At 49.3% G+C, this 26,098-nt stretch overlaps 1 protein-coding gene across 1 annotated transcript in view; it reads right to left on the bottom strand.

The window, feature by feature from the left end:
- Nucleotides 1–26,098, bottom strand: part of LOC147709860 (uncharacterized) — a 124,416-nt gene that overhangs the window by 45,710 nt on the left and 52,608 nt on the right. Inside the window, exon 2 of the mRNA XM_086928313.1 lies at nucleotides 1,088–1,137. The gene's annotated coding sequence lies outside the window, so the exon portion shown is untranslated. The remainder of the gene's footprint in view (nucleotides 1–1,087; nucleotides 1,138–26,098) is intronic.

The raw sequence follows: 26,098 nt of genomic DNA on the forward strand, positions 1-26,098 counted from the left end.
GTTCTTGTGCTGATACGGAAAGTGATGTAACAGTGATCTGTCCAATCACAAGGGCGGATAGAATCCAGGAGGAGGGAGTTGGGCTTACCAATGACGAGATCTAAGGTAGCTCCTTTGATACGCGTGGGGCTGTCACAGATTTGAATTAGGTTAAGGTCAAGAAGGAAGGATTTGAGGCTAATGACCACCCCATTATTTACATCATTCCAATGGAGGGTGAAGTCTCCCAGGAAGATTTGGGAGCCGTGGGAGTGTACGTTAGCTGAGATAATGTCCATGATCTGTTCTCTGTTGGGAAGGTTGTTGCGAGGGGGGTGGTAAAAAGTGTGCAGTTTGCAGGGGTGATTGTTGCCCCCAGTCACTTCAATGCATAGGTATTCACAGGATGGCAGAAGGTCAGTCTGAAGTACCTTCACTGTAAGATGTAAACATTCAATGCCTCCACCTCGCCCTAGGGATCTGTCCAACCTAATAATGTCATAGTTGGGCCGTATTAAGAGGTCCAAGAAGGGGGTAGTTGAGTCATTAAGGCAGGTTGCAGTCAGCATTGCAAGGACAAGATCCTGCACCAGGGTGAGATCTGCAATGTCCTCAGCATGTTTAGCTGCCGATCTACAATTTAGGAGCACACATTTGAGACTAGTGATGGCGTCTGTTGAAGCGGGAAGCGTGGTGGTGACTCGCCTGAAGCTGTTCTTATTTAGGGCTCTGGTGTTAGGCCTAGGTTCCCTGAGGGGATCCGTGGCGATGGATTCAATTTGTTGCACGTTTGATATGGAGGGTGGGCGAGCTGGAACATAAGAATGTAGGAGAGGGAGAATAGCTGTATCGGACATGGGGGCTTTGCATCTGGAGGGGCGCGCCGAGTCATTAGGTCCATCTTTACACGCAAGGCCGAGGCAGCAGTTACAGCATGCGGCCCCCTCTGACTTCACGCAACTGACAGGCAAGAGAAACTACACCCACCCTCCCTTCAAGCAAACGCACACAAGAAGTAGAAAGTGAAGCTGTAACAGACAACATTTATTTTATGTAAAAGTGGGACAGTAAATCTTATTTTGATAAAATTAAAATAAAATGTACTCACTGTATTTGTATTCTAATTTAGGTAGTGCTGGGTCTTGGTGATGGGCGCTCCTTAATAGAAAATGTACCAAAAAATAGAATACGGGTAAGCGCCGCCAATAAACCTGATGGGTTATTACCAATAGTCTTCTCTACGTTCCCTTGCCCCCTCCCCCATCAAGCCCCACATGTAGAAACAAGCCCCCAGTCCCTTTGAAGATCTTTAAACCATGGCTCCAGGTTGATATTTAACACATTTAATCAGCCATCTGATCTCTGTCGTTGATTGTGCTGCTGACATCAGCATCTGATAAAAACAGAGCCTGCCAAGGGATCAGAGCATTTCCTCTAAGCAGCGAGCACCAGTAGCATCACCCAATGACATATTCATATTTTTGTAGACATGAGGAGATTAATCAGCAGCTCTGTTCAAGACAAGGAATGTCCTGAGCTGCCAAGTAATCTCCCGTGTGTATCAAAAATATGAAACTGAAATGTGTAATGTAGCTGGTGCTTTTGCAAAGCACTACGGAATGAAACAAAAAGCCTAAGAGCGAGCTGCTGCGAATGCGTGGCTTGAGGCGAACAAAGAGCGACTCCAGCAGGGATCCCCAGAGCGAGAGGACGTGGCTCTGCAGTCAGAGCTGGGGATTCGTGTTTGAGCCTCAGCAGTCGGTTCAACATCCTGTGAATGATCCTGGAAATGTTCTTAGCCTTAAAGTGCACTAAAAACCATATAATAAGGATTGATCGATATCGGAGGGGGTGGTGGGGGCCCACACAAGCACTATCGTGGGAGGGGTTGGGGGTGGAGAGCACAGGAATATTAAGTGCACAGACAAATAAGAAGTGAGCAGAGGCAGGCAGGAAAAAAAACAAGTCAAATCCCACCTTAGAAGGAAGCCCAAACCAAGCTATTCTACCAAAACAAAGCCCAACTGATGGCGAACTTCTAAAAGTGCCACAAGTTAAATAAACCTAAATAAACTTCAAGCAACGGAGCAGGAAGCACGGCAGGGGAGGCAGCAGTAATGTAACTGTGGCATTGAGAGGGCATAGGACTGACACATATATTTAAATATAAGCAGGTAGGGAGCTGAAGTTGAACACAGACAAACAATAACAGAGCAGGAATCCAAACTAAAAAATAGTCCCTCAAGAACAGAAAAAGAAATATAGTGGAATGAGACAGTAGTAAGTCCCTGCTCTGTGGGAGGAACACAAGAGAGAAAGGAGGGACAAAGATGCAGGACTGACGACTAGCAAGCAGGGATTTTTGAAGGACGCTGACATAGACATATGAAAACTAATGTCAAGAAAGGGGTCGGACTTTATGTCCACAGACCGATTACAGCAGGTCTCGTAGAGACAGATGCGCTTTCTAGCTCGACCTAAAAAAAGCATTGAGAGAGAAAGCGATTCCTGCCTGCAACATCAGGTAGAAGAAAACCAAATAAGAAAATAATGCCCCCAGGCTCTAATTAAAGCATACGTGTAACAAGTGAAGTAAAAGGGCCAGTCGCCATGGAAGGTTACAAATGAAGACGAGGCAGGAAAAAGGAGGGACTAACAAGCCTATTAACCAATCAGAAGCCATATTTACGAAGGACAATGACACAAGCCAATGACAAATATGGGTTTGGCTTCAATTATATACTCCAATACAGTATGTCTCGTAGAGCAGCGCCTGCGCTGCCCAGGCTCAACCTAAAAACATTAAACATTTCAATGGGACTCATGAAATCTTTCATCGCCATGACCATTCCTCATAATTCTGGCGAGATTTACTGTTTAATCAACATTCCGTTAATCAAAACCTTAAAACTCTAGTCTCAATCCAACAACTTGCGGGAAACAGATTGAAGAATTTCTCCCTTCTAAATAAGGGGTCGGTATTTAACCCCTTCGATGCTCATGACGAGCTCAGCTCGTCATGAGGCACAGTGGAGCTGTGCTGATGACGAGCTGAGCTCGTCATGAATAAAGGAGCTTTCAAAAAAGTCAGCACTGGAGGGGAAAACCCTTAGCAGCGAAGGTGATAACAAAGGAAACTTGGTCTAGACTTTTCGTTCTAGCAATAACATTTAGTATTTATTATTCATTATAAATAAACAGGACAGTCTATGATTTCACTTACAATTTTCAGTGAAAAAGTTTTCACTGGGGTGGGGATGGGGGCTTCCTTAACTCCTTGGATGCGGGTTATTTTTCCGCGCTGCACGGGAGAAATAGACGGCGGGCAGGATTCGGATGGCTCCCGGCCGTCATGCGCACACGCCAACCGTGATGTATGACGGCCGGGAGACCATCATGAGCATGCAAGAGGTTAAAGTAAAGAAACTCAAAACAAACTTGCCTTAACTAAAAAGGTCAAAAAGTGATACCTCCATTATTAAAACAGAGGCATCTTCACCATGCCATGGACCGTTGACACAACCAGTCAGGTGATGGACAACCATCCAATGACACAAACAGCAGAGAATGCATGCAAGCACTGAAAAGAACACACCCCTGGTCCAATGTACACTACACAAGCAATAAATAGCTTGGGTGGAGGGAACTCCATTAAACAAGCATTTGCAATGCAATAGGTCTCGCATTAGGAAAGTTTGAGCTATTGGTATTGTAAATGACACCTTTTTATTTATGTGTTGGTTTTGAAAATAGCTTAATTAGTAGCTTTGTCATTTACAATGGCAATAGATATATATTTTGCAAATGTGACATCTATAGCATTTGTAATGCAATATGTGTTGTACTTACGTGACTTACATGTATTGATATTACAAATAACAATGGCTTTTAATTTTTTTTAATAATTAATACTTAAATAAAAGTTATTGTAATTTATAATGGCAATAGCTTAAACGTTTGTAAATAATTATTTTCAGTGTATTTTATTGTGACGAAAATCCGAGAACAGAAGTGAAATATTAACATATTTTTGTGACATTTGTAATAAATCTTGAAACATTAAGAGAACATATTTGAACCAGTTGTTGAATGGTTGCACAGATTTATGCTGTGGTGGCGCTGAGTGATGTTGTGGTGGCGACAAGTGATGCAGTGGGGTTCAGTGATGCAGTGGTAGCGCATAGTGATGTTGTGGTGCCCCTGAGTGATGGTGTGGTGGTGCTGAGTGATGCTGTTTGCTATGCTATGTTTTGCTATCCTATGTTTTGTTTTGCTATCCTATGTTTTGTTTTGTTATGCTATGCTATGTTTTGCTATCCTAAGCTGTGTTTTGTTATGCTATGTTTTGTTATGCTATGCTATGTTTTGCTATCCTAAGCTGTGTTTTGTTATGCTATGTTTTGTTATGCTATGCTATGTTTCGCTACGCTTTGTTATGCTATGCTATGTGGTGTTGTGTTTGATATGCTACACTATGTTTTGCTATGCTATGATGTATTGCGTTTTGTTAAGCTATGCTATGTTTTATTGTGTTTTGCTATGTTTGTTATGCTGTTTTGTTATGTTATGCTATGTTTTGTTTTGCTATCCTATGTTTTGTTGTGCTATGTTTTGCTACCCTATGCTTTGATTTGTTATGCTATGCTATGCTGTGTTTTGTTATGCTATGCTATGTTTTGCTATGCTATGTTTTGCTATGCTATGTTTTGCTATGCTATGCTTTTCTATGCTATGCCATGCTTTGCTATGCTATGCTTTGTTATGCTATGCTATGTTTTGTTATGCTATGTTTTGTTGTGTTTGATATGATATGTTTTGCTATGCTATGATATGTTGTGTTTTGTTAAGCTATGCTATGTTTTGTTGTGTTTTGTTATGCTATGTTTTTTGTGTTTTGTTATGCTATACTATGTTTTGTTATGCTATGCTATGTGTTGTTATGCTATGCTATGTTTTGTTTTGCTATGCTATGTTTTGCTATCCTGGTGTGTTGTTGTGTGTGTGTGTGTGTGGTTGTGTGTATGTGGTTGTGTGTGTGTGTGTGTGGGGTTGTGTGGGTGTGGGATTGTGGGGTTGTGTGGGTGTGGGGTTGGGTGTGGGGTGGTGTGTGGGGTTGTGTGTGTGGGGGGTTGTGTGTGTGTGTGTGGTTGTGTGTGTGTGGGGGGTATGTGTGTGTTGGTGTGTGTGTGTGTGGCAAAACCATGCACAAATTGCTTAATCATAGGTAAGCCACTCACCTCTGTCTCCTACCTGTAATCCATTCCATGGGGCAACATTTATTTATTTAAAACCACCTTTTAGCGTCAGCGCTAAGTAAATTACTTTAATATTGAGAGCCACTGGACATTGCACTATTAATTATCGGCCAGTTATTGCTTTATATACATTAGAAGGAGTTGAAACGTGTGAGGAGCCACAGCACATTACTGGCTGCGCCCCACAGCTGCCGGAAGGAAGTAGGGCTTTGGAAATAAACAGATGTGACTAGATTCACTTTGACAGCTGTCTGTTGACAATTAAAGGAGACCCTGCGGCTTTCACAGAGCGGAAGACTGTCCGGTCTGCAGCACGAGGTTTTACGACAACTTGCCTTTGATCCTGCAGTTTTATCACAGAGGGAGCTGCCGTGGGGACGCATTACATGAGTCCCTTGCTCACTGCACCACCAAGATTCAAGCAAGCCGGGCCGACGACGGCTGAAATGCCAGAAAGCGGTCCCCGGAATCTTGTCCCCTTACCAGTGAAGAATTGGCTTGGTAGTTTGGTCTGCCCTGTTCCCATGAGGCACGGGGTCAGGCTAATTTGCATATAGCCAGGTTCTGAACTGAGGTGATGCAGTGAGCTAAATAACGGTGATGGATTAAGCCCTGATCTCTTGACTGGGTAAGAGTGGTCTGCTTAATTCAGACACTGTTCATCACCACCCCCTTTTCTGTATCGTTTTTGGCCACTACAGGTGTGGCAGGGTATACTCAGACATGAGTCCCTTGCTCACTGCACCACCAAGATTCAAGCAAGCCGGGCCGACGACGGCTGAAATGCCAGAAACCGGTCCCCGGAAGCTTGTCTCCTTACCAGTAAAGAATTGGCTTGGTAGTTTGGTCTGCCCTGTTCCCATGAGGCACGGGGTCAGGCTAATTTGCATATAGCCAGGTTCTGAAAAGGGGTGATGCAGTGAGCTAAATAACGGTGATGGATTAAGCCCTGATCTCTTGACTGGGTAAGAGTGGTCTGCTTAATTCAGACACTCTGTTCATCACCACCCCCATTTCTGTATCGTTTTTGGCCACTACAGGTGTGGCAGGGTATACTCGGACATGAGTCCCTTGATCACTGCACCACCGAGATTCAAGCAAGCCGGGCCGACGACGGCTGAAATGCCAGAAACCGGTCCCCGGAAGCTTGTCTCCTTACCAGTGAAGAATTGGCTTGGTAGTTTGGTCTGCCCTGTTCCCATGAGGCACGGGGTCAGGCTAATTTGCATATAGCCAGGTTCTGAACTGGGGTGATGCAGTGAGCTAAATAACGGTGATGGATTAAGCCCTGATCTCTTGACTGGGTAAGAGTGGTCTGCTTAATTCAGACACTCTGTTCATCACCACCCCCATTTCTGTATCGTTTTTGGCCACTACAGGTGTGGCAGGTTATACTCAGACATGAGTCCCTTGCTCACTGCACCACCAAGATTCAAGCAAGCCGGGCCGACGACGGCTGAATTGCCAGAAACCGGTCCCCGGAAGCTTGTCTCCTTACCAATGAAGAATTAGCTTGGTAGTTTGGTCTGCCCTGTTCCAATGAGGCACGGGGTCAGGCTAATTTGCATATAGCCAGGTTCTGAACTGGGGTGATGCAGTGAGCTAAATAACGGTGATGGATTAAGCCCTGATCTCTTGACTGGGTAAGAGTGGTCTGCTTAATTCAGAAACTCTGTTGTTCATCACCACCCCCTTTTCTGTATCGTTTTTGGCCACTACAGGTGTGGCAGGTTATACTCAGACATGAGTCCCTTGCTCACTGCACCACCAAGATTCAAGCAAGCCGGGCCGACGACGGCTGAATTGCCAGAAACTGGTCCCTGGAAGCTTGTCTCCTTACCAGTGAAGAATTGGCTTGGTAGTTTGGTCTGCCCTGTTCCCATGAGGCACGGGGTCAGGCTAATTTGCTTATAGCCAGGTTCTGAACTGGGGGGATGCAGTGAGCTATAAAACGGTGATGGATTAAGCCCTGATCTCTTGACTGGGTAAGAGTGGTCCGCTTAATTCAGACACTCTGTTCATCACCACCCCCTTTTCTGTATCGTTTTTGGCCACTACAGGTGTGGCAGGGTATTCTCAAACATGAGTCCCTTGCTCACTGCACCACCAAGATTCAAGCAAGCCGGGCCGACGACGTCTGAAATGCCAGAAACTGGTCCCTGGAAGCTTGTCTCCTTACCAGTGAAGAATTGGCTTGGTAGTTTGGTCTGCCCTGTTCCCATGAGGCACGGGGTCAGGCTAATTTGCATATAGCCAGGTTCTGAACTGGGGTGATGCAGTGAGCTAAATAACGGTGATGGATCAAGCCCTGATCTCTTGACTGGGTAAGAGTGGTATGCTTAATTCAGACACTCTGTTCATCACCACCCCCTTTTCCGTATCGTTTTTGGCCACTACAGGTGTGGCAGGGTATACTCAGACATGAGTCCCTTGCTCACTGCACCACCAAGATTCAAGCAAGCCGGGCCGATGACGTCTGAAATGCCAGAAACCGGTCCCCGGAAGCTTGTCTCCTTACCAGTGAAGAATTGGCTTGGTAGTTTGGTCTGCCCTGTTCCCATGAGGCACGGGGTCAGGCTAATTTGCATATAGCCAGGTTCTGAACTGGGGTGATGCAGTGAGCTAAATAACGGTGATGGATTAAGCCCTGATCTCTTGACTGGGTAAGAGTGGTCTGCTTAATTCAGACACTCTGTTCATCACCACCCCCTTTTCTGTATAGTTTTTGGCCACTACAGGTATGGCAGGGTATACTCAAGACATGAGTCCCTTGCTCACTGCACCACCAAGATTCAAGCAAGCCGGGCCGACCACGGCTGAAATGCCAGAAACCAGTCCCCGGAAGCTTGTCTCCTTACCAGTGAAGAATTGGCTTGGTAGTTTGGTCTGCCCTGTTCCCATGAGGCACGGGGTCAGGCTAATTTGCACATAGCCAGGTTCTGAACTGGGGTGATGCAGTGAGCTAAATAACGGTGATGGATTAAGCCCTGATCTCTTGACTGGGTAAGAGTGGTCTGCTTAATTCAGACACTCTGTTCATCACCACCCCCACCCCCTTTTCTGTATCGTGGGGACACAACTGGCGATGACTTTAGAAGTTAAGCTGCTTCCTCCCGTTGGGAGCCAGGAGCCAGGCGCATGGGCACTGGATGGCAGCAGAGTGGGGCTGCGACATCTGGAGGCATGCACGAAGCCTCCACAACATTGATGTCCATGTTAAATACACTCATGACGGACCGCGACCCAGTTGCTATTTCCACTTGGGAGGTGAATGTGACCCCTTTGTCTATGCTGAGCCCCCTCTCTGTCCCAGTAACACTTGTGAAGTGAGCCAACGGGAAGAAGAGGGGCAGCAAGCATGTAAGAATAGCCCTGATAATGTAATAAAATGATGTGTCTGGCTCCCTGTGGCTCTGAAAGCCACTGCAAAGACGGCTTCTGTTCAGAGAAGGGGCGATGGACCTGGGGAGTTGACAAATTTGTAGGGGAGTGGGAAGTTGAGAGTACTCAACTGCAATAAAAAACAAATCATTTTTTTAGAACATTGCTACAATGTTTTAAGTATTATAAAAGAAGGAGGGTTGTTTCAACAAAAGAGGCATGTTTTCTGAACCTCAATAAGATTAAAAACAAGTATTAAGCAAAGTACTGTGAAAGCTGAACACAGTTCTGTTATCTTTCACAGGCATTAAATAAAACCAAGTGCACATGAAAACAACTGTAAAAGATGAAGACAATTCGGGCGTGCTATTCTCATGTTGGCTGCGCTGGGCAGAAAGCCTGTCATTAGCACATGCCTTGGCAACATAAAGGAGGTATATAAAGCCATATGACTGACGCTCTTTATTTCTGTCAGCCTACTTTGTTCTGCCACTATGCATATTTCGTGCTCAAAAATCCTGCCCGTGCCGGTCAGCGGGCGGCTGGGACATATGGATGCACGTAATGCATTCATGAAATATTTCCCAAACCTACCTTCAGGTCGAGTTTGCGCTATATAAAATTAGTAGGAGCAATTTCCATATGCATTAAGTAGGTGTAACGGGTAATTTCCTGCCAAATCATTTATTTGTGGTATTCATTCAAAAAATGTAGTCTGCATTTGTTGGGAACGTTATGGCACCGGTACAAACAAAGCCACGGAATAACTGTGATATCATTCACTGGCAGTTGTGCCAAGTTATGCCACACACAAAGTAATATAACAGCTTCGAAAACAGTTCCAACGAACAATCCTCTCCACCCCCCTCAGAACCTAAACCGCCCTCTAACAACCTCAGCGCCTGGAACCCAATCACCACTGAAGACACCATCCGCCTAATGAACTCCATCCATTCTGGCTCGCCAACCGACCCATGCCCCCACCACATCTTCAACAAAGCAGAATCCATCATCGCACCTCATCTCCGTGATGTCATCAACTGCTCCTTCAACTCTGCTACCTTCTCAGAAAGCTGGAAACATGCCGAAGTCAGCTCCCTCCTGAAGAAACCCACTGCAGACCCCTCTGAACTTAAAAACTACCGCCCCATATCCCTACTCCCATTCCCGGCCAAAGTCATTGAGAAAGCCGTCAATAGCCAACTCGCCGCCTTCCTCGAATCCAACAACTCCCTCGATCCCTCACAGTCCGGCTTTCGAGCCAAACACAGCACCAAAACCGCCCTCATTGCAGCAACAGACGACATCCGAACACTACTGGACAACGGAGAAACAGTGGCCCTCTTTCTACTCGACCTCTCCGCCGCCTTTGACACTGTCTGTCACAGCACCCTCATACAACGCCTCAGCAACATCGGCATAAAAGGAAAAGCCTTGGACTGGATCATCTCATTCCTAGCTGGGAGAACTCAGAGAGTCCGACTTCCCCCGTTCAAATCAGAGGCCACCGAAGTCATCTGCGGTGTACCACAAGGATCATCACTCAGTCCCACCCTCTTCAAAGTTTACATGAGTCCACTCGCTTCCATTGCGCGTCAACACAACCTCAACATCATCTCCTACGCAGACGACACCCAGCTGATCCTTTCCCTCACCAAAGACCCCAACACCGCCAAAACCAATCTTCATGAAGGCATGAAAGAAGTAGCCGTATGGATGAAAAACAGCCGCCTAAAACTTAACTCAGACAAAATGGAAGTGCTCATCCTAGGATCATCCCCCTCTGCCTGGGACGACTCATGGTGGCCTTCGGATCTGGGCTCAGCATCCACACCCACAGACCACGCACGCAACCTAGGCTTCATCCTAGACTCCTCACTCTCGATGACCAAAAAAGTCAACGCCGTCTCATCCTCCTGCTTCAACGTACTTCGTATGCTCAAAAAAATCTTCCATTGGATCCCCGCCTAAACAAGAAAGACTGTCACCCACGCACTGGTTACGAGTCGACTAGACTACGGAAACACCCTCTATGCCGGAATTACAGCCAAATTACAGAAAAAACTCCAACGCATCCAAAACGCATCAGCGAGACTCATTTTGGACATTCCTCGCCAAGATCATATTACCGGCCACCTGAAAGACCTCCACTGGCTTCCCGTCAACAAGAGAATAACATTCCGTCTCCTCACCCATGCACACAAGGCCCTCTACAAACTAGGGCCCGAATGCTTCAACACTCGACTATCCTTCTACACACCCACCCGCCAACTAAGATCCTCCAATCAAGGCCTCGCCGCAGTTCTGCGTATCCAAAGATCCACCATGGGAGGTAGATCCTTCTCCTACTTGGCGGCCAAGACCTGGAACTCACTCCCCACTCACCTCCACCTTACACAGAACCACATCTCCTTCAGAAAAGAACTTAAAACCTGGCTATTCGATAAATAATAATCCCCCCTCCCCAAGCGCCTTGAGACCCTCTGGGTGAGTAGTGCGCTATATAAATTCTTGAACTTGAACTTGAAGGAAAACAAATGATCACAAATCCTGCTCTTGCCAGTCAGCGGGCGGCAGGGACATGTGGCAGCAGGCGAAGCAAAGTCACCGACAGTTGATCCTCTGAATTGTTTCAGCCTTTCATTCACTTAAATATGTAAATGTAGGTGGCGCCAGTTAGATTGAAGGAATGCCTCTGCAGGACATTGCGACCTGTGTTTAAGCTAAGGTGTGCTGTTTGAGGGGGTGGGGAGGGGTGTTAGCAAAATCGCTAAAGGAGGGGCAACTGAACACATTTTTTGTTTTATTTCACCGTCATTAAAGTAAACCAAGAGCGCACGCAAAGAACTGTGAAAGATGAAGACAATTCTGGCACCCTTAAAGAAAACAAACACGCACACAAAAAAATGTTAAAGCAGTAAGCGGGTTTGTTTCACCACCATCTACAGCTCTTTGTTAACATAAAGTGCTTTGTTAACGTTGTTGTCTGCCAACAAGTATTAAGCAAAGAACTGTGAAAGCTGAACAAGTCAAGTCAAGTCAAATAATTTATATAGCGCGCTACATACCCAGAGGGTCTCAAGGCGCTTGAAGAAGGGAGGGGAATTATTTGTCGAATATCCAAGTTTTAAGTTGCTTTCTGAATGCTAGGTGGTTCTGAGTGAGGCGAAGGTGGGTGGGAAGTGAGTTCCAGGTTTTAGCTGCCAGGTAGGAGAAGGATCTTCCTCCCATGGTGGTTTTGTTGATGCGAGGTACAGTAGCAAAGGCTTGGTTGGAGGATCGTAGCTGGCGGGAGGGGGTGTAGAAGGAAAGTCGTGTGTTGAGGCAATCGGGTCCAAGTTCGTAAAGTGCTTTGTGTGCGTGGGTTAAGAGGCGGAATGTAATCCTCTTATTGACGGGGAGCCAGTGGAGGTTTTTCAGGTGACCGGAAATGTGGTCTTTACGCGGAATGTCTAGTATGAGTCTGGCTGAAGCGTTCTGGATGCGTTGGAGTTTTTTCTGGAGTTTTGCGGTGGTACCGGCGTAAAGGGTGTTTCCGTAGTCCAGGCGGCTCGTGACCAGTGCGTGGGTGACCGTTTTTCTAGTTTCGGTTGGGATCCAACAAAATGTTTTTTTGAGCATGCGAAGAATGTTGAAGCAAGATGATGAAACGGCGTTGACTTGTCTGTTCATTGAGAGTGAGGAGTCCAGGATGACGCCCAGGTTCCGTGCGTGGTCCGACGGGATGGGTGCTTTTCCAAGGGCCTCTGGCCACCAAGAGTCGTCCCAGGCGGAGGGGGAGGTACCTAGGATAAGGACTTCTGTTTTATCTGAGTTCAGTTTCAGGCGGCTGTGCTTCATCCACTCGGCTACTTCTTTCATTCCTTCATGTAGGTTGGTTTTGGCGGTGTTCGCGTCGTTGGTGAGTGAGAGGATCAGTTGAGTGTCATCAGCGTAGGAGATGATGTTGAGATTGTGTTGGCATGCGATTGTCGCGAGGAGGCTCATGTATACGTTGAAGAGGGTGGGGCTTAGTGAAGATCCTTGTGGCACGCCGCAGATGACTTCAGTGGCCTCTGACTTGAATGGTGGAATGCGGACTCTCTGAGTTCTTCCGGTAAGGAACGAGGTGATCCATTCCAGTGCTTTTCTTGGATTCCGATGTTTCTGAGGCGTTGTAGCAGGGTGCTATGACAGACTGTGTTGAAGGCTGCGGAGAGGTCAAGGAGGATGAGGGTGACTGTGTCTCCATTGTCCAGTAGAGTTTGAATGTCGTCTGTTGCTGCGATGAGTGCGGTCTCAGTGCTGTGTTTGGCTCGGAAGCTGGACTGTGAGGAGTCGAGGGATTTGTTGGTTTTGAGGAAGGTGGCGAACTGGTTGTTGATAGCTTTCTCGATGACTTTGGCCGGGAATGGAAGGAGCGAGATGGGGCGGTAGTTTTTGAGTTCGGTGGGGTCCGCTGTGGGTTTTTTCAGAAGGGCGCTGAGTTCTGCGTGTTTCCAGCTTTCCGGGAAGGTGGCGGAGTTGAGGGAGCAGTTGATGACGTCTCGGAGGTGTGGTGCTATGATGGAGTCTGCTTTGTTGAAGATGTGGTGAGGGCAAGGGTCTGTGGGGGATCCTGAGTGGATGGAGTTCATCAGGCGGATGGTGTCTTCAGTGGAGATTGGGTTCCAGTCGTTGAGGAAGTTCAAGGGGGGTGAAGGTACAGCAGAAGGTTGGGTGGGTTGGTCTCCGGGTTGGTTGTCGAAGCTGTTGTGGATGTCTGCGATTTTGTCGTGGAAGAACGAAGCTAGGGAGTCGCAAAGGGCTTGAGAGGGGGTGATGTCGTTGGAGTTGGCTGAGGGGTTGGTAAATTCTTTGACGATGTTTAATAATTCCTTGCTGTTGTGGGCGTTATCTAGTCGGTCTTTGAATGCGGCTTTCTTGGCAGACCGGATTAGTTGGTGGTAAATGCGGGTAGCGTTTTTGAAGGCGTCCTTGGTGCTGGTGTTTGGGTCTTTTTTCCAGGCCTTCTCGAGGGAGTGGCAGAGTTTCTTAGATTTCTTAAGATCCTCATTGAATCAGGAGGCGTTTTTTCTGCCTAGTTTGATTTGGCGTTTTTTCAACGGTGCTAGGATGTCGGCGCTGTTGGTTAGCCATTGAGTGAGGTTAATGGCTGCTTGGTTGGCGTTCGATGAATGGGCAGGGGGGTTTCGAAGAAGCGATGAGGAGATCTGGTCGATGGTGATTTTGTTCCAGTTTCTTCGCAGAGTAGGTTGAGGATGGTTGTGGGTTGTGGTCTTTTTGTAGGCAAAGTGAACGCAGCTGTGGTCCGTCCAATGGAGAACTGTGGTGTGACTGAAGGAGATATGTTTGCTGGAGGTGAAGATAGGGTCGAGTGTGTGACCTGCATTGTGGGTGGGGGTATTGACGAGTTGTTTGAGTCCGAGGTTGGCGAGATTGTCCAGAAGGGTGGTGGCGTTACTGTCATTGCTCTTTTCCAGGTGAAAATTGAGGTCTCCCAATAGAATGTAGTCCTCGGAGGGGAGGGCATGTGGGGTGATAAAGTCAGTGATGTCATCACTGAATTGTGCACGGGGTCCTGGAGGCCGGTAGAGGAGGGTGCCTCTGAGTGTGGTCTTGGGGTCGGTGTGGATCTGGAAGTGAAGGTGTTCGGCGCTAGCGAGGTTGACGTCTGAGCTGGTTGAGATGCGGATAAAATTCTTATGAACAATGGCGATGCCTCCTCCTGTTTGCTTGATGCGGTCCTTTCGGATGATCTTGTAGCCTTCCAGGATGGCAATGGAGAGGTCTGGGGCTGATGAGGCGTTCATCCATGTTTCTGTTAGGAAGGCGACGTCCGGAGAGACGGTGTCTAGTAGATTCCAAAGGTCGATGGCGTGTCTGTGGACCGAGCGGGTGTTGAGCAGGATGCATTGTAGGTGGTTGGTGTCAGATTTCTGTTTTGTGTTCGTGGATGAGGAGTTGTTCTTGGTGCCGTCGAACTTGCAGGAGTTGCAAGAGAAGGATCCATGGGTGTGTCCAGGAGCGGCTTGGGCGCAGTTGGGGAGTTGACCGGGGTTTAGGGATAAGAGGGTGGTGGCGTCGTATGTAATGCGGGAGGGGTGGGTGGCACGGGGGCCAGGGGGTCTGGCGCTGGGCGCGGTCCAGGCGCGGACGGGCGTAGACGGGCTTACCTTTGGCGCACCTTCGGCGCGGCCGTAGCGCGTGGACGCTGCACGTTGGCTCATCAGCCTTAAATGGATATTGGAGGGGGCGGAGCGTGGGAGGGGGAGGTGGGAGGCGGGAGCGTAGGGGGAGGGACGGGCTGCAGGCACAACAAAATGGACGGGGAGATAAACAACAGGACCGGGAAGTGCGAGCTGGCGCTGGAACACGGGCACAATAACAGATTCAATTAAGTGAAAGCAATGCACAGCTTTCCTAAATGCTATAAGCAAATCTGGCTAAACAATGCGTATAAAACACAGTTCACATAGAAAACACACTGCAAGCAGAGTAATGCTGAGGGCTACGCAGACAGAGCGGGTGCAGATCCAATTAGTGAAATAACAATTATGCCAGAGGTGGGGGAGCAGCGCTACGATACCACAAGCAGCGCTATAGATCCAGGAGGGAGGGTGGAGCGGCCGCCTCACACGGAGTCAGGCAAGTCACGGAGGTTCCACAGCTGAGACGTCCCTAGTATCTCGTGGGTGGGAGGGGGAGGTGGGAGGCGGGAGCGTAGGGGGAGGGACGGGCTGCAGGCACAACAAAATGGACGGGGAGATAAACAACAGGACCGGGAAGTGCGAGCTGGCGCTGGAACACAGGCACAATAACAGATTCAATTAAGTGAAAGCAATGCACAGCTTTCCTAAATGCTATAAGCAAATCTGGCTAAACAATGCATATAAAACACAGTTCACATAGAAAACACACTACAAGCAGAGTAATGCTGAGCGCTACGCAGACAGAGCGAGTGCAGATCCAATTAGTGAAATAACAATTATGCCAGAGGTGGGGGAGCAGCGCTACGATACCACAAGCAGCGCGCACACGCAAACAACTGTAAAAGATGAAGACAATTTGGGCGCCGTTAAAGAAAACAAACATGGGCGCCAGAAAATGTTAAAGCAGTGAGCAGTTCGGGTTCGCTGAAAGGGGCCTACTTTTTAAACCAGCGGTGACGGTGAGGAGAGGTGTGGGGCGGGGGCAACAAGACAGAGACAGGCTGGGTGGGAGGAGAAAGAGAGCGAGTGAAAGCAGGAGTCCAGTGGTGACGGCTACTGTTCTTTAACATGGAGGGAAAGTAAGCATCAAACTGCGCGACACAACAGGTATGGGAACACATGGAGAGAAATATTGCCTTTCAGCGGGAAATGGCATCGTCCAAAAGCTCTGTTTTTATATAAAATCAGGGCCTTCGGTGGTCATATCACTGATAATACAAGATTTGAAAAAAAATATTATTGTCTACAGGTGCTCGAGGAAGACAATTTCTATGGACTGGAATCTACAGAATGCTAAAGTGATTCTGGTATTTTACTGGACCTCGTTTTCTATCAAGAAAGTTAAATAGAGGCAGGATGGACACAGACGCCAGATGGTGCCTATATATCCAAGGCTTGGAGTCCCAATGTGCTGAGTCCGAAGTACATTGCTCAGCCACACTTCTTCCACCGCATTCCCGTATGCTGTTATTTACTGAACTACAGTTCAGGCTGCGCAGTTGTTTGTTAGATAAGATTTACAAGCTCTGATTCTATTTATAGCCTGCATCTAAGCATCATGCATTTTCTTCCTTATGTTGCTCAAACTCCTGCGTCTAGAATTGCTTCCTTGCAGCTCATAGAGCTCGTGGAGACTACCTTCATTGGGTCTTGTGGCGTTAGATGTCTCGAACTTCACATGAGCCGAGTGATTCCTAATTATGAGAAGCATTATCTAAGATGTTGATTTACTTTTGGTCCTGATGAAGATTGGCGTATAATTGGAGGATGTCCACCGAAACATGTTTATTGTCCACAGTGGCTTGGCAGAAGGAATGCTAAAGACACTTTCTCCGGTTTGTTGAAGACCCTCATGCTGCTACTAGGCCTGGTTTTTGATGAATGGACTATTTGGGTGTTCTTGTTTGTGGAGTTCTTTTTGATGATTTAATTAATCTGTTCATTGTAATGATGTGTTTTGATTATCAATTAAAGATAATCTATTTTTCAATGTATATTCTGGATTTTAATACAATAGTCTAAGCAACATTTTTTACAGCTGGAAAATAATTTGCATGGCTCCCACTTGGGTCACATACAGCGTTCACTGTTTTACGGTATACATTTTGACCAGGCATTCCAAAAACGTTTGAATTAATTTAATTGTTCTTTTTTGTAATATTAATGATCCAGCAATGAGCATAGAAACAGGTATTAATTTACAAAAACTCACTTGATAATCTCAATGAGGATAAATACACAAGTTAAACCATGTTGGGATCTTGTGAGCATTTAATATTCAATTTGTTTACACAGTAGTCAAAAACTATATTCCAGAGGAGTTTTAATCTGGGATAGTGGAATATAATATGGGGCCAACGCCCGCACCACCAGCGTCACAGCTGGAACAATCCGGTGGATATTCAGGAATTATCTTCAGGTTATTTGAATTGTCCATCAACACCTTCCAAATATTAAAACAAGCCATGTATCCAGATGTTCTCATTTGAATTAACATGGGAAATCGATGTTTTGTGGCCCTGGCGGGTGAGGTGGATGATAGTTTTTTTTTTGCAGAATCAAACTGCACTATTAACATAACAAATTTAAACAAGCATTGTCATAGCCAATAGGTCTCGCTTTTGGGACCTTATAAGTATTTAGTTATGTAGAACAATATCGTTGGTGCAACAACAGCAACTGTTGCATGGATAAACACTTATAAGGTACAAGGTTTTGCCATGCAATAGCTGATGTTGTTGCACCAAGGATATTGTTTTGCAAAACTAAACACTTAAAAGCGAGACCTATTGTCTATGCCAAAGCTTGTTTGTCATGTTGCACAGCAGTTCACCTCAGCAGAGCAGAGCATCTTTTTCCAATGTACTGAAATTGAGAGACTTCCTGTGGCAAACTCACAAAATGTCAGACGGCGTACTTTGTTCCCCGAAAATGTCAACCAAAATAGATCAATTTTGCAATTTCCATTTCCCTTTCCACTTTCCCTTCTGCCCTACACAAATAATGGATCGCCGTTTAATTTGGAAGCGCCTAAAAGAGCATGTCAAGCTCTGTAACTTTGAAAACTGTAACCGTGAAGAAGTATGTGACAAGTATTCCGCTCATCAATCATTGCAGGATGTGCCTCCTTTTCTTACTGTTCAAAGCTGCTTCAAAGTCCTGATAGAAGAGATTCTGCCCATGGCCCTCACATCCAATGTGGCTGAATACAAGGATGCCATGAGGAGCAGACCTAAGAATCACAATGCAACAGACCCTCCCTCGAAGCGCCTGTGCTGCCTGTGCACTCACCGGCCTGTACCCTGCTGCTCACAGGACCTGCCATCCTTTCCAGACCATCTGTAAGAGTCAAATGCACATTGATGAGTCAGTGGAGCCGGGTGCTCAGCACCTCCAATACCATTCAATATACACACTGTTTGTCTAAGAACTCCATAATCTTTTGAAGCAAGACATTATTAAATGGCTCAACACTGTGCATGTCCCCTATTGGGCACACACATCCTGCTTGAGGACACATTTGAATGTGTGGAGGCCCTGCACCGTTCCAACCATGTATCTGGAAGCTCACATTCTAGACATAAATCACCAACTTAACAGTTCTAAGGGCCAGATGTATGAATCGCAAGTATTCGCAATTAGGAAATCACAAACCGGCATGTACTAAAGTGTGTTGAACACTTTCTGTGATTCTAGGAGGTCGCAAATGACCTATCTCATGAATATTAATGAGGTCGGCCGCAATTTGTTATCCCCTAGGAATCGCTAAAATCATGGGGATGGTGGCCTGTTGGAGTCAGCAGACCCCCCATGTCCGTGATTACCTTTAAATAAAGCAATCAATAAATTTTTTTTAATGCAGCCAGTTTTCTTTAAAGGAAAACTGGTTGAATTTAAAAAAGAAATATGAAAAGTGTCTTTTCAAGTGCTGGCAGTGGTTGCATGGACCACTGCCTGTTCTTAAAAAATGCGTTTTCAAACATTCACAAAGGGGATGGGGTCCCCAGGGACCCCTTCCCATTTGCGAATGGGTTACCACCTTCTTGAAGTAGGTGGTAAAATGCTATTGTTTTGCTAACGCATTTACGGTCACAAAACATTTCTGCAAACCGATGCGCTTCGGTATTAGGAAGGGACGCCCTAAACACACCCCTTCCTAATACCAAATCGAAAACCCAAATTGCGATTCGGTAACAGGTTACTGAATCTCAATTTGGGTTTGATACATTTGAAAGGCCTTTTTTCCGTTCGCAAGTTTGCAAGCTAAAACAAGTAACACTAAACGCTCTCTGCATGTTTAGAGAAAAGCGAATTCAAAAGGTGAAAGAAAACCAGGAACCTTTGTGAAGGTACAAATCTGAAACTTTGCAACATACTGAAGGTAAAAGAGCTTTGCAACCCCCTAACAACGTGAAGATGGGCAATTAACAACTGTTAATGCCTCGCACAAAAAGACAGTAATGTAGTAGCTCCAACCCTTCTGCCCTCCCTCCCACTGTTTGAGTCTCTGTCTCTCCTTGTCAGTGCTAACACAGTGTAATCAAGCACAAAAAAACTTCCTGTACAGGCAGTTAACAGTAGTTATTGCCTTCCCTCTAAACATTCTGATACAATTAATCAATCTCATTGTTCAATATGAACGTCTACTACTTATAACAATTGCTATTAAAATGGTTTAGAAAACATTAATATTTAGATACCATTAACTATGCTAGACAAGCTGCATCTAAGCACTTTAAAACTCAAACGAAACGGAGAGAAAGAACATTCTTAAAGTACAATGTGTGATTCCAAAGGAAGAAAGAGTACACTCCTCCTAGCAACACGAGATAACTAACTTTCAAGTTAGTTAGTTAGCGTTAAATTTCATATTTTATTTATTTTCAAAAGTGCTCTGAAGTGCCAAAACAGCAAATCTTAGCGCTTGATAAGCTACTAATTAAAGCAATCAAAACAGATCAACATTACATACGTTTTTTTCGTTCTTTTCCGGGACACGTGACAAAACAGTTGAGTTCATTCGTTTCAAGTGCCAGGTCTATGACAGGGCTTAAGGCTCTGAGCGCTACGAAGAAGCAGAAAGGTGACACGCAGGCACTACGCGTAAATAAATAAATAGCTCCATACATACGACTGCAGTGCAGACCTGTCCTGACATTTGGAAAAGCTGGGGGGTCTGTGCGCCTTCCCTCAGAGCCCGGCTACACTCAGACTCACTCTCACAGATTTTAAGGTCGAGTTATTATATAGCTCGAACATATAGTAGGGGAAACAAACTCTTGAACACGTTCATGCAGTTCATGTTATGCACTTGTGTGAGACGCGCGTGCATGTCAAACCCATCAGCCTGCAGCACCAGACTTCAATGGAATGCCTCCCAAGTTGCTCCCCCGCCCCCCACAATGAGACTTCAAAGCAATGCGCTGAATGCTCTGAAGTGATTGTTTATCACACGCGCTCTGCAGGTCACCATTACCTCCTCGTTAGTCTTCCTCGCCACATGACTTACATAGTGAGCATCAGCTCCACGACAGAACCCTCCAAAGCAAAAAAAGCCTCCCACCCCCTCCCAACATGGCCGACCAGTCCCACCTGACCTCTATAAGAGGCGGACCGGCCCAACCAACAGCCTGTTTTTTTTGGTTCTGCGCGATTCTCTCCAGAGGCGCTGTACAGGTAAGATGGGCCGGTGTTAGCTGGCCCTTGGGTTTTTGGGTTGAGGATCCGGCTTTAGCGATCCCTCGTGCCTTAAACTCGAAATCCCCCCCCCTCTTCCTTCCCCCGGTCCTGTGGGGCCGGTTAGGTGCTGCTATAGCGTGCCAGGGGTTTACAGGGGGAGGGGGGGCGGCCGGGGATGTGGGGTGTTTGGACATTCCCGTGTCTCCCCAGGTCGTTACTGATGGGCCCTGGCCACTATGTGGGCTTTTGGGTCCAGCGCAGGGGGTATGATGATGCAGGCTTGGGGTAGATACACCCATTGTGTGAATGTATTTCTTGTACTCCTGGGCTCAAGCTGCTCCCCTGTTTTGGTCTGCGTTGGGCTGGCTCTTCATTATATGTTTCCGCCTGAAATCTGCAGTGTTTGTGCCACTGGAGGTTCATGCCTCGTGCCTGGCTTTGGTATTCCGCCTGGAATTGCGCTCTAACTTCATTCCACGAGTTGTGGACGTGTGCGCTGGCTGCACGTTTTGGTTTGCCGGCTCTAGGCTATCGTTAGGTAGCTCAGTTGTAGAGCGCGACGTGCTGGAGCCTTGCCTGGGGCGGCGGCGCTTCGGCAAGGCGAAGGATCTGTAGGCACACAGCGTGTAAGGGGGCCGTTTTCCCAGCTTCTATGCTGAGAGACGCAAGGTCGATCCCGCACAGGGGTACACAAATATAATAAACTGGGGCGGGCTCGGTCCTACCTCATATGTCGGCGGGTCCTCGGGGGCTCTGCGGTCCGGGTCCGGGTGCTCCCCTCCTGCTGGCCTGGGTCTCGGTTTCGCAGCGCTGGGCGCTGCCGCCTCCCTTCGTGAATTTTGGCCCCTACGGGCCGCGGCGGTTTGCCGCGCTGGAGTTGGCTCCGAGCGCCTCCCGCCTCTCGGGGGCGGGGTTTGGTTGCCACCAGGTGCGACCGATGATTTCCTTCATCGGTCTTGCGCGGCATTCTCCTGCTGGCACAGCGATTTTGGACGCGGCGTGCACAGCGAGTCTCTCTCCTTCTCAGAGGGTCCGGTGTTCGATCCTCGGTGAGGGCATTTTCATTTTTGTGGTCGCATTGTTTTGGTTTTCATTTCCCATTTCAAAAATGTTTTTTGTGTCGACCCAGAAGTGCCTGGCGCGCTCTATTGGTGCGCGGTACAACGTGGGGACAGATCCCTTATTTCTGTATTCCCTTTCTGGCGCCCTGGGGGCCCGTGTTTTCCTCATGTGGGGAGGTGGGCGGTGTAGTCGGTCCTGGCCTCGCCCTGGGCCGTCAGGTTGCGCCGGACTCAAGTGTGTTTGATCTGCTGGGTGGCTGTGCCTTCTGGTCTCCTCAGGGAGGCGGGGGATTCCTTCTGTCGCCGTCTGCGGGGTCTCCCTGTTTTACGGCGCTATCCCTTCTGGGGGTCCTTGCGCGGCGGGGTGCCCTGCCCCCTCCTCGCCTCGTCTCCCTCTCGGTGGCCCCAGTGGGGGAGTGTGGCCCAATGGTTGTAGCAGCAGACCCTGGGGCTGTGGTCGGGCCCGGGACCTGTGTTCGGTTCCCCGCCTCGGCGGGTCTTGGGTTCGGATTCGTCCACGGACCTGGTATTTCTCGCCTCGGTGCCTATTCCACTCATGGAGTCCCAATCTGCGGCTCTGGGCAATAGCTTGCTTTTTCTCCACAACGGCCCCCACAATGCTTCGGATGCCTGGCCTCCACCTTGGGGGTGTCCAGGGGTGGACGCCTCAGGGGGTTAGCCAGGATGGGGTCCACAGCAGCTTTCGTACGAGCGCCTTGTGCCCTTGCGGGTGTGTAGTGCGCTATTCTTGTATCATGTTACGCTACTGTGAAGTTCGGCATGGCCCCTGCGCTGGGATGACACGCTTCCTTCGTGTTTCGTTCCATTGTAGGGCTTGCTTTTCCCTCCTGCGGCGGTGGTTGTTCCCAGGGTTTCTCTGGGTGCGTTCTCTACGCATGTCTCCGGACTCCCTTCCTCTGCCTGCGTCCGTTGTGAGGGGCGTTGTGGAGGTGGGCTTTGTCACCATTACCGCTCTGGTGGCCGCGTGGCTGGCTCGGCCGTCTGGTCTGGCTGCGTCCTTGTCGGCGGTGACGGCGTTTGCGGCGTATGGCCTACTCTGGCTGTCTCCGGTCTTTTCAATTGGGGCCCGCTCCCCTGGGCGCGGCCTTCCTTCGGACTCCTCGTCCGCCTGTGGGTGAGGGCGTCCCGCCCCTGCATGGGAGGGGTCCTTCGGCCATTCCGCCCGGATTTCAGGGTGTCTGTCTTCACGGGTTGCGTTCAGGTTTGGCTTCCGGGCCCGAGTTTCGGCTATTCCCGGTCTCGTACTTATTATTATTATTATTTTATTATTATTATTATTTTAGGTTTTTATAGAGCGCGTAGTCACCCTCGAGTATCCCAGCGCTGAAACCTCGGACTCCTAAGGGGGGGGCAAGAGAGCTGCTGTTGAATCAGGGGAAAAGGAGGGTTTTGAGGGACTTCCTGAATCGTAGGAGGTTTTGGTTCAGCTCTGAGACTCGAGGGGAGCGCGTTCCAATTTTTTGCTGTGTTGACTGAGAAGCGGCGGCCACCTATGCGGGCCTTCTTCACCCTAGGGACAACGATAAGGTTTCCCTGTTCTGACCGGAGCGCTCTCGTCGGTCTGTATGGAGTGATCCAATTATTCAGAATAGGGGGGCCGGCGTTGTGCAGAACCTTGTGGGCTAGGCAGAGGGCTTTGAAGACGACTCTTTCCCTAACGGGGAGCCAATGAAGTTTCCTCAAAGCCGGTTTGGCTGATGTTCTGGCTGGGGTGTTCGTGAGTAGGCGAGCTGCAGCATTCTGGGTCTTTTGCAGTATTTGGAGAGTGGCTTCCGGTGCTCCAAGGTAAATGGCATTACTATAGTCCAGCCTGAACAGAACTAAGCCTTGAATCAGCAGAAGACGGGACTGGGAAGGTAGTAAGGGTACTGGTGCTGCAGCTCCCTTTTTCGCCCCTAGATCCTGGCTTTCGGCCATCTCACTCCAGGGGGTTCCCTGGGGGGGGGGAGGGGGCTGTCGCCTCCGTTGCGTCCCGAATTGGGACGTGGCTGTCACGGTTCTTGGGCTCTTCGGGCTTGCTGGCCGGTCTTGCTGGTCTTGCGGACTTTCCGCGGGGTCCCACCTTCCCGGCGGGTTCGGGTACCTACTCCTTCCCTTGTCTAAACTGAGGGGTTTTCTGGGACCATGGGTTGGCCTGTGAGGCCGGACTGCGAGTGGGGGTTCCCACTCTCGGTTGCGGGTGCTTCCGTGGGGCTTGCCTTCTGGCCCGTGGGTGGGAACTGTGCTCCTGGCCCGCCTGGTGGGTCTTCTTCGCCGGGAGGGGGTCTTGGTGTCCCCTGTCTGGAGGTGTGATACGTCTCGGCCTCGTCTTTTTCATGGGTGAGGCTTCACGTCAGGCAGTGTCTCCCCTCCGTCAGCTCCCTGCTCTATGTGCGGTGATCCCGTCGGTTCCCGTCTCGGGCTTGTCCTCTTTCGGGGGTCGTGTGCCTGGACCCTGTCCTCCCCTCTGGTTCGTTCAGGGGGGGGGGGGGCGTCCTTTGGCGCCGGGTCATTTGGGGGTCGTTGGGATCTCCTGCAGTCTCGCTGCTCCTCGTGCTTCGGGAGTGGCTTGCTGTCCTCCTGGCCTGCCGTCTTTTGCACCTTTGCTTCAAGGTCCCCATGTCTTGGTCAGGTCAGTCGACCTGGTGGGGTGAAGCGGTGTCAGCCTTCAGAGGGGGTGCATGGTTCGCTCCTTTTGTTTACGTGCTCGGGGGTTGTTGTCTTGGGCGGAGTCGTCGGTCCTGTCCCTTCGGGCTGTCTTTCCCCCGGGGTCCGACTATGGAGGCGGTTCGACTGTGTCGGATCTTTCCTTCATTGCCTTGTCTCGTCCTGGCCCCGGTGGTGTTTCGGCGCCTGGTGCCTCGACTCGGTCTGCCTCCGGTGGATCTGTTTGCGGACAGGGACTCGGCCCTCCTGCCCAGGTTCTACTCTCTCCTCCCGGGTCCGGGGGTGTGGGGGGTGGATGCCCTGTCACTCGCTTGCCCTTTTTGGTCTGCTGTGCGCGTTTCCCCCGTTCCCACGGATACCACGGGTCCTCTGCTAGATTCGCTTGGGCAGGGCCGGGGTGCTTCTGGTGGTTCCCGGCTGGGTCCGCCGCCCCTGGTACCCTCTCCTTTGCGTGCTGGCGGTTCAGGCCTACTGGCCGATCCCGGATCTTCCCGTTCCGTTGTTGGGACCCCCGCTCCCGGAGTCGGTGTTGAGCCGGCTCTTTCTGCTGGCCTGGCTCCTTCTGCAGTCCTGGTTCTTGAGCGGAGGACGCGGCTTGCTCGGGGTTGTTCTTCTGGGGTTGTGGTTTTGCTGCTGGGCTCCCGCAGGTCTTCCACATTCTCTCCCTGTGCCGGACGCTGGGCTTCTTTCTCGTGTTGGTGCGGTCGGCTTGGTGCTGACCCCGCCGCCGGGGACCCCTTGCGGGTCTTGGTTTCCTGGCTGTGGGGTTTTCCTGGGGCTTGGCCCCTTCTTCCCTGAGGGCCCTGTGGGCTGCCTTGCGGGCCTTCCGCAGTCCGGTTTTCGACGGGCTGGATTCCCTGGTGGCTCGCTTGGCTCCGGAGTTGTTTTCTCCGTCGCCCTCGGGCGCTCTGCCTGTCTCCCCCTTGGGATCTCCCTCTCGTTCTGCGAGCACTGCAGGGTCCGCCCGGTGTGCCCCTGACCTCGGTGGCTTTGCGGTTCCTCACCTTTACGGTGGTTTTTTCCTGGTGGCTGTGGTGTCTGCTGGGCGATTGGGCGTGCGGGGGTCGTTCCTCTGCTCCCCTCCCTTCTTGCGGGTTTTGCCGGACTGGTGGTTTCTCCGGCATGTACCCCGTTTTGCTTCCCAGGGTTCCTTCCCTGGTGTTCGGGTCTCGGGTGGTGTCTTTTCCGCCCTTCCCTGCCGACAAGGTTCCTTCCTTGTCCTTGCTGGATGTCCAGCGTGCTGTGTTGGCTTCTCTTGAGCGCTCGTCTTCCCTTTCCCGGTGGGATTGCCTGTTCGTGGCTTTCGGTCCAGTTCATTCTGTCCACAAGCCCTCTCTTTCCACCTTGAGTCGCTGGCTTACACAGGCTTTCTTCCTTTCATATTTGGTGGTTCCGGCGGGGGTCCGGGGTCGGTCCACGGGGAGTGTCTCTGTGTCCTGGGCCCCCTTCTAGGGTGTCTCCACTGTGGAGATTTGTCAGGCGTCGCCGTGGTCGTCCCCCCACTTGTTCATGGAACTCTATCGCATTGTCTTGGGGGGTGCTGTCCCTGGGGACTTCGCTGGGGCCGTTCTGAGTGCAGGAGCTGCGGCTCCTTTGTTGGCCCATTCTTTTCTTTATGTCTTGATTCAGGTTTCCTGTGATCCCTGTTTTCTTTTCATTATTCTGTTTCAACCTTGTGTTGGTTTCTCTGCATCACCGTGTGGTGTTGTTCTTATGGTGGTCAATGAAGCCTTGTTGGCTTGGGTATTTGCTCACTATGTAAGTCATGTGTCGAGGAAGACTAACGAGGAGGTAATGCCCCGGTTACTTACCGGTAATCTTCATTACTCCGAGTATAGTCTTCCTCGCCACATGAGTTCCCTCCCCCCCTCCCTGTCTGGCTATC

Source organism: Lissotriton vulgaris, chromosome 6 (assembly GCF_964263255.1).
Source record: "Lissotriton vulgaris chromosome 6, aLisVul1.2, whole genome shotgun sequence".
Taxonomy (NCBI): Eukaryota; Metazoa; Chordata; class Amphibia; order Caudata; family Salamandridae; genus Lissotriton; species Lissotriton vulgaris.